We start from the raw sequence: 8,211 nt of genomic DNA, 5'->3' as shown, positions 1-8,211 counted from the left end.
TGAATGATTGTGAATAGAGTACAGTTTGAAGAGCTTTTGGCTTACACAGCTGCAGCTTATGTGACTATCAAGGATTTGATAGGAAAAAGTTTCCATGGGAATTGTAAAGCATTGTTCATAGCTGACTTCAGCTTTCATTGTTGTACTCTGATTGCAGCTTTTGTTTCACAATGAAGCACGATTATTAAATGCTGGCCTGGAACAAAGATGTACTTTACATGATGGGACTGAGTTAAAATTAATTATATTTTTAGAGATGTCACTGCTTTAAGGTTTGAAAAAGCTTTTCATTCTTACTACTTGGAAAAACATTCAATATTTCAGCAGAAATTTATGTCCTTAGAAGAAGAGTTGATCATTAAAACTAGTTAAAAATTATTACTGGAAATGATTGCTGTTGGCCATTCAGACCACTGATGTCAAGTGGCTTCCAAAGGCTTTGAGGTAATGTCAGATATGACTTAAGCATCCCAGAAGGAAACATAAAAAGAGTGTCTCTATATTTTCACTTGTTTGAGCTGATCATTCCTTAATTACTGACCCCTCCCTATATATCTGAGAAATGAGAGCTGCTCAATCAGTGACGTTAAAAAACTTCAGGTTTGTTGTAATGCAAAAAAATAGCACTGCCATTATTAAAATAAAATCTATTTGTATGGATGTTTATACTATGTCCTACTTTACAGCTGCCCATTTGGAACCAGTTTTGAAGCAACAAAAGCAAATATGGCCCATAAAGGCATCTGGGTTGGCAGACATGGAGTCGATTGCCAGATTAGAACCAAAGCTTTCATACAATGCACTCCATATTTTTTGCTGAATTTGTTTCATTTTGCAGAAAATGGTAAATTATGTTTTTGTAAAATGGGATCACTAAATCTTGTTGAAATATAATGTATTCTGAAGAAAAAATAACAAATTTAAATTATTCACATTTATTTTGTGAATCCAAGACAATGGACCATTTACTAAAGGACTGCCAGAAATGAGGACATAAATATGGTACCCTGGCTAAAGTCCGGAAAGCCTGGATTCTAATTTTGATTCTTGAAATGACTCTGACTTTTCCTTGTGACACCGACTCCCTGAAAATTTTGTCTCTCAGTTCTTGGTCCAGTTCTACATCTGGAAATTGGGACCAATAATATAGTCTAGCATTATAAGCATGAGAGCAAGTTGTTACCACATCCTTTCAAGGGGCGGGCACATAACCTTTTGTTTACTCTAATCAGCATCAGGCATCTGTGGCTACAAAATAAAAAGCAGATGCTTATCATTTGTGTGCTACCACTTTTGTGCTTCACCTAGGTGTTGCAAGGGTGATTATGCTTCAAGAAAAGAACATGAAAGTTAAAAACAGAAAGTTTTCTTGGTGTCATCATGTAAGCTGTGATTGCTGCCAACTATACTATGAGAAGTATATTTTGCCAATGGTAAGATCCCATCCCAGGGAAGTATTAACTTTCTCTCTCCACATGAATTGATGTTGTGAGGCAAGGAGAAATCTAGCAAACTAGCACTATTGCTGTTTTTTAAATTGTAAATTCTTTGGATCAGGTACTGTCATTTACTATATATCTGGTTAACGTATATGTTCATTAAAATAACAGGAATGAAGAAGGCTAAATGCCACCCTCTGTTATCAGTTCTATTGATTTTAAAGCCCTGGATTCTGCCATTCAGTTCAGGTTTTATTTTCACAAGTGTCAGTGTCTAGCCCCCAATGTGTGCAGAGGCAGGACTTGAAAATCTGATCACATGAATCTTAACATTTTAGGAAACTACTTGAAAATGGGAACAATATGGGCTCTGATATTTATAGAAGCCAGGGTGGATCTTAGGGTGGCCATCAAGGTACTTCAAGAATAGAGGACACTTGCATTTAGTGCAACTGTCCCCGCTATCATGAATGTTGTGTGCCTCCCGAGGCTGGGGGTCACGGCAAGCTCCCGCAGGTGGCGGTGGTGGTGCCATGACGGCGGTGAGCAGGGAGCTCCCGCAGGCAGCCACAGTGGTGTCAGTGATGGGCTGAGCAGGGAGCTCTCGCAGGTGGCCGCAGCAGTGTCAGCGGTGAGGTGAGGGTGCTGAGCAGTGAAAAATAGAGGACATAATGGCATCCAGTAGAGGATAGAGGACCAGAAAACTGCACTGTCCTCCATAAAAACAGACGAGTGGCCACCCTAGTGGATCTGCACCGTTTACACTAACTGAATTAGAGCTATCTACAGGATGAGCTCGCAGGAGCCAAGCATGAGAGAGGATCTCCACGTACTATATATATTCATATGTATCTACCTCTGTACCTATCCACCTGCTTGAGTTAGTCTGTAAGGGGCAGATCTACCTCTGCCTTCTGCTTGACTTTAGACTCTCAAATATTCCCAGTTAAATCAGGGCCGGACACAGGCACAGGCAAACTGGGGAGGGGGCCTGAAAATGGTAATTTTTTAATGATTATCATTATCTCTGGCGAAGGCAGGCCGGGTACTAAAAGTTCGCCCGGGGCTGCCAGCAGTCGAGGTACGGTGCTGAATTAAACAAAAAGCCCCACCGCTATAAGTCATTGGTCTAAGGACGTAGGCAGACAAGTTTATTTGCGTATATCCTCTCTTTTATTAGACAACTCAAATACTTGGAAATGTTTTTTCTCCCCCAACTATTTGAGCTACTACTAAAAGATCACATGTAACCCCATATGCTTGTCTGCAATACCCCTTAAGGACCATGCGTTTTGCAACGCCCCCCTCCGCCTCTCCGCAAGGTAGGCAATGCACACACTGCTCCCGGCACAAACTCATCCCCTCCCAGGCACTACCAGTCCCAGCATGTCCCGCGCCAGCCCCCTCCCTGTGGACTACAGCTCCCAGAGTGCCTTGCGACTCGAGGCCTACCCAGCCTTTCAGCCCGCAGCGCCTGCGGGCTGCCAGCGCACGCGCACAGTACGCTGTGCTTGTGTCGCTGCCGGGTAGAGGAATAAAGTTTGTTTTTAAAAAACGACAGACGAGCGAGCAGGAGGCGCGAGTGCGCGGGGGCGGCGGTGGGGCCGGTGCGGGCTGTGCTGCAGTGAGTACCTGGCCGCGGCGCGGGGGCCTCCGGGGCTGGCCTGGGGCACCTGACCCCGCTGCTCCCGGGCACGTGGTCGGGCGGGCCGCATCGCCCCGGTGGGGGGCAGATCTCCAAAATGAAGGGGGGTAGGTCGTAGCCCTGTGGGTCTGGGGCATAGGTGGGCCAGGTTCTTGAGGGAAATCCCATCGCTTTTATGAGCCCGACTGTCCCCCTCTGGGGCGCACGTCGTGTTTTGGCGTTGTGGGTGCCGAGCCCCTGGCAGTGGCACATACACGCCTCTTGGCCCTTCCCAAAAGCGGGGTATTGAGGGGTGTCCCTGTGTGAGCTGTGCCAGGGTGTTAGGTTGGGGTTGGCAGGCACCTGCCATAGGGGCTGGGTTCCCGTTGGTTCGGGAGGGTTTGGTTAGGAAGGATCCTGCTTCGAGCAGGGGGTTGGGCGTTTCTTCACCTGTGAGCTGGGACACAAAAGTGGGTCTCAAGAATATATGAAAGGCTTGCGGACAAACTTTAAAAAGTCAAACTTTACGAGAATATATGAAAGGCTTGCGGACAAACTTTAAAAATTTGAAACTTAAAAATTTTAAAGAAGAAAAAGGTGGGGACCTGGGTTTTCCCTTGCAGGCTGGTGAGGGGTGCTTGGGGCTCCCCGTGCCCCTACTCCTCTCCCTCACCCCACACACTGGAGGTCTGGGGGTGGGAGGCACATTACTGTGTTTAGCAAGGGTCCTGGTACAAAAAAGGTTGAGAGCCACTGGGCTAGAAGACCTCTGGAGCTCCCTCCCAGCCCGGCGTCTCTGGTTTTACGATTGCATTGGAACTGGTGGTTCTGCTGAGGGTCGGGTAGTGGTAGAGAAAAGCTGGAGTTGTCACTTGTTTTATACATGAAGTTGTACCTAATATTTGTGGTTAGTATAAAGCCATTTATTTAACAGATACTTTTCAGTTCCAAGTGAACTGGGGGCTTCAGGAGTTACTGGCTTTATTAGGCTTTGACAACAGTATTGTGAGGATGAGTTTGTTCCTTATCCAAACCTACACTTGAGAGGGGAAATACTCATGTTGGCAACTTCTGATTATTTAGAGAAATGGTTCCCAACCTTTTTAGACCGTGGACCAGCAGACTGGAAGTGACCGTGGACTGATAAACCGCGGACCAGCATACTGGAGACCAGAAGTGACCGGTGTACTGCAGACTGGCAGCCAATCCTCTTTTATACTTGGTATATATTGGACTTTGTATAAAAAAGGGTTGGCTGCTGGTCCTAAGTATACTGGTCCTAAGACTTCCAGACTTTCGGTCCAACAGCCAACCCTTCATACCCTGGTAGAGGGCTGCGGCTCCGGGGAGTTGGGAACATCTATTTAGAACTTTACAGGTGTGAGTCCTTTATGAAAATGTAGGCATTTCCAATAGGCTTTGCTTGCCTTAGAATAATTTTTAATTTATGAGATGGTGGATAGATATAACTTTTTTTGACTGATTTAAAATGGGAGGGGAACATGCTGCTCCAGAACCCACCTCATCTGTTAAGTCCCCATGGACTGTAGCAATAAAAGTTACAACTCAAATGCTGTATCTTGCATTTGAAATAAAATGGTGTTAAAGTTGCAGTAGTTCTGTTGCATATGAAGGCCCACAGGACCATACATGTGTAATGGTAACAATTTGCGTGTCCAATTGTTGTTACATTTTTCTATAGATTGACAGAGCTCACCTTAAATGTCTTTTTAATTGGAGAGAGGCATTTCTGTTCTTTCTCTCGTTCTCCTCATAATGAAATATGTTATGTTAGAAAACGGTCATATATGGACATACAGTTTTGGGCACAAAGGTGACAGGAATATGTTTGTACCATTAAGTCACAAAGCATGAAACTGCTGGATTTATCTCCTTCCCTTTTATAGGCTTAAGCTGTGCTTTACTATGATGAAGCACAAAGCTTCAAATCATTATTGTAGGACTAAAGATAAAATTGGTCTTAGTTGATTTTCTTAAACTACCACACAACACCTACAAGCAGATAAGATATTCTACAGCAGTTAGGAGTTGAAAGCTTATTACCGTGTCTCTCTGTTGATTTTCCCTACTTCATAACATTCCCTATCCTTACTCCATTGTTTTGAAATGGTTTTTAACTGTCTCTAGAGAAAATGTTAAACAAGGTTTAGGGATTTTTCTTTCAGCTGTACCACTGTTCTTATGAGTCTCACACAGGGCAAATTTTAAGGAAATATTCCTAAAATCTAGTCATTTTAAAAGAACGGACTTCAAAATAGCTGTAGGTGCTCATTCCACTTGCTTCTGTGTATGTGTGCCAATTCTTATGGCTCTGCAACCAAACCATTTCCAGTTTTGGAAACATTTTGCTCCCCTGTTGAGAGAGCTCCATGTACCATGAAAAAACTGACTTGGAATATACAAGTATCTGAAATGCTTGTCAGATTCCTAAAATTGGAAAATATAAACTTTTTCTTAAACTCTTCCAGTGTTACATCACTGTATCAATAGTAGTTTAAAAATGGACAGTGACTTGCAACCAACGAAAGGTATATACTTCTTAACAGCATTTAGGTGTGTCAGCAATTGGCCGGGGGGAAGAGTCCTCGAGAAACAGATTTAGATCATGGACTGAGACTTCACTTTGTGCAGTTACTATACCATATCTATCAGTATTGAACTAACAGCTGACCTGGCATTAGGAGGTTGTTTGGGATTAATCAAAACTGTTTATGGACCACTGTAATTTACTTGCAGTTGTTAACGATCGCTGTATTATTTTGCAAGCATAGGGATGTTTGAATAGGGAAATTTTTTACTCAGTTAAGTCATTTGTGAAGAATAATTGTCCTACTGAAACTTCATTTCCTGTTATAAATTAGGATTTTATTCTGTTGCAGTTGTGGTGTTATCTCCCATTCACAATTATCAGCATAAATTCTGTGAAGAAGGGGAAGTTGCAAATTAATAAGACCTAATGGTATGTAGGCGGGTGTGTAGCAGTGGATTAACAAGTGTATGTGATGCCATGGATAAAAATGTTTAACATGGGGAAAAAAATTGCTACTTTATTAAATAAAGTCATTATGGACAACAAGTAAGTTTTATTGTAGGTTTTTCTTTTCTCTGTCTAATAAAAGGAAAGTTTTGATGTCCTTATCATGCGATGGGGGAAAAAGTTTGATAGGGAGTGTTTGTTTGTTTGTTTTTTAACTGCCGGGGCTTAATAATTAATTGGAGAAAGAGAGATTGAAAAGAAGATGGAAAATTATGTGGGAAATGCTCAAGGACAGGGTAAAGGCTATGGTTCCCCTTAGTTCAAAAGGAAAGAGCCTATATCAACAAGAATAATAAGGAGGGTGGGGGGTGGGCAGGGCAGTTTTTATAGATTGCTTATATAACAAAGATTCATGCAAACTTAGGACATTGCGTAAACGTGCAAAAGGTCATTACATATGTGAAGTTTGACAATAACGAGTAGTAGAGGCATATTGAAATTTGACAGCTAAGTGTATATATTCTAAACATTCCATGGATATCTCTAAAGTGTTATTTCATGTTGTTGGAGCCTTGGTTTGCAAAACTTATAATGTATGAAATACTAAACACAATTTCTTCAAAATAAAACAAAGTAGGAGTTTTTCGAAAGGTCAGTAAGTTTTAAAACAAGGAAACTTTTCAAACAGGGAGACTTCTGAGCCTGTGCAAGTGTGCACTCTTTCTGATTCCAACAGTCTGTCAAAATAATGCTCTGATTGTCACTGTTTGACTTTAATAGTAGCTTGTGATACAAGACAGTGCGTCTTTTCTGTAAAACTGTTTGTATGGTGAATAATTAGCATAATGTATATATATAAAAAAAAAGAACTTTACAAAGGTTTCAGCAGATTTGGAGCCAAATAATTACTTGTACTCAGATATTTTACAGATGCATGAGAATACACAGAATAATTCAGGCTATTTAGTGCCATAAATATAGTAGTTCAGATGTGTCCCAGTTAGGATACGATTATTATACAAAATGGAGTAAATAGTTAAAATGTAATTATTAGGTTCCAAGGATGCTAACGATATTCTGTGTTTTAATATGTAGATGTGGGGTTTTCTGTTACATTAATTTCTGACATACCCACATCTCTTTCCAGAGATGCTATCAGTCCTTTCAAAATTGGCAGAATTTAGTTTAAAAATATATTGGATTTCTAGTGACAGCTGTAGAATTCTAAAGTGTTCATGTTATAATTGTGAACTTTAAAAGTTTATTCCATGTATAAACTGAAGTGCTGAGTAAACATTTCTGTATGTTTCGTAATCAAATTTAGTTTTATAAGTGGTGAATGTTTTTTTGTTTGTTTCAGAAAGAATTGCCACAAGAGGACTAGGAAAGGGGATACTTCCAACAATTTTTCTGACTTTTAGAGAGATCTCTAAAATTAGGGCTTTGAAGAACTTTAAAAAAATATTTTAGACTTAAGAAACTCTTGATATATGGTGAAAACTATCTGTTTCTGTAAATGTTTAAATATTAACTGATATACTGCTCTATTTTAAAAGTAAGACCTTCCTGTTAGTGCAAGGTAAAACAACAGGACCGCTATTATTTTTAAAGTAAGGAAATTTGGTTCATTGTCTTAACACTAAGCACTGTTTTCTTCCTCAAGGGAGTTGCAGAAGCACCTAGAATGTGTAGGTGTTCTCTAGTTGTGGAGAGAGTATGGATTTAAGCTGTATAATGCTGCCCTTTTTAAAAGATGTTATTTGATGTGGGAATTCCCAGCCAGGTGTTCATTTATGGTGTTTAACGATTTAAGCAGTTTTCAGGGTGGAAGTAAATTTGATTGGAAAAAAAAACTGGAATAGTTTGAGAGATTACATGGAGAACAAGGGTGTTTCGGTGATTTCATTTGCTAATCTGGAATTGGGAGAATATGGCAGAGCACTGATGATTAATACATCAATTTTGAGATGATCAGATGGTGATGGGAGCAATATAAGCACACTAAATTTTTGAGGGGTAAGGGATGCTCTGGACAGGTGCTGTTATGGTTGGTGGGAAAGCAGAGTGGGGAAAAGCACAAGAGCTAGAGGTAGAGTGGTGGTGATGGGGAAAGAGCTGAATGGAGATTCAAATGATAGGGAAGAAGAAAG

At 40.9% G+C, this 8,211-nt stretch overlaps 1 protein-coding gene across 5 annotated transcripts in view; it reads left to right on the top strand.

Annotated features, from left to right (window-relative positions):
* The first annotated feature begins 2,911 nt into the window (after positions 1 to 2,911).
* Positions 2,912 to 8,211, top strand: part of PLEKHA1 (pleckstrin homology domain containing A1) — a 65,981-nt gene continuing 60,681 nt past the window's right edge. For all 5 annotated transcript variants that reach the window (XM_090057167.1, XM_090057169.1, XM_090057168.1 and 2 more), the window contains exon 1: positions 2,912 to 3,063. The gene's annotated coding sequence lies outside the window, so the exon portion shown is untranslated. The remainder of the gene's footprint in view (positions 3,064 to 8,211) is intronic.

Source organism: Crocodylus siamensis, chromosome 7, assembly GCF_052110815.1.
Source record: "Crocodylus siamensis isolate JL-2025a chromosome 7, ASM5211081v1, whole genome shotgun sequence".
Taxonomy (NCBI): Eukaryota; Metazoa; Chordata; order Crocodylia; family Crocodylidae; genus Crocodylus; species Crocodylus siamensis.
The sequence above is the reverse complement of the archived record's forward strand: the minus strand, read 5'-3'. Positions and strand labels throughout refer to the sequence as shown.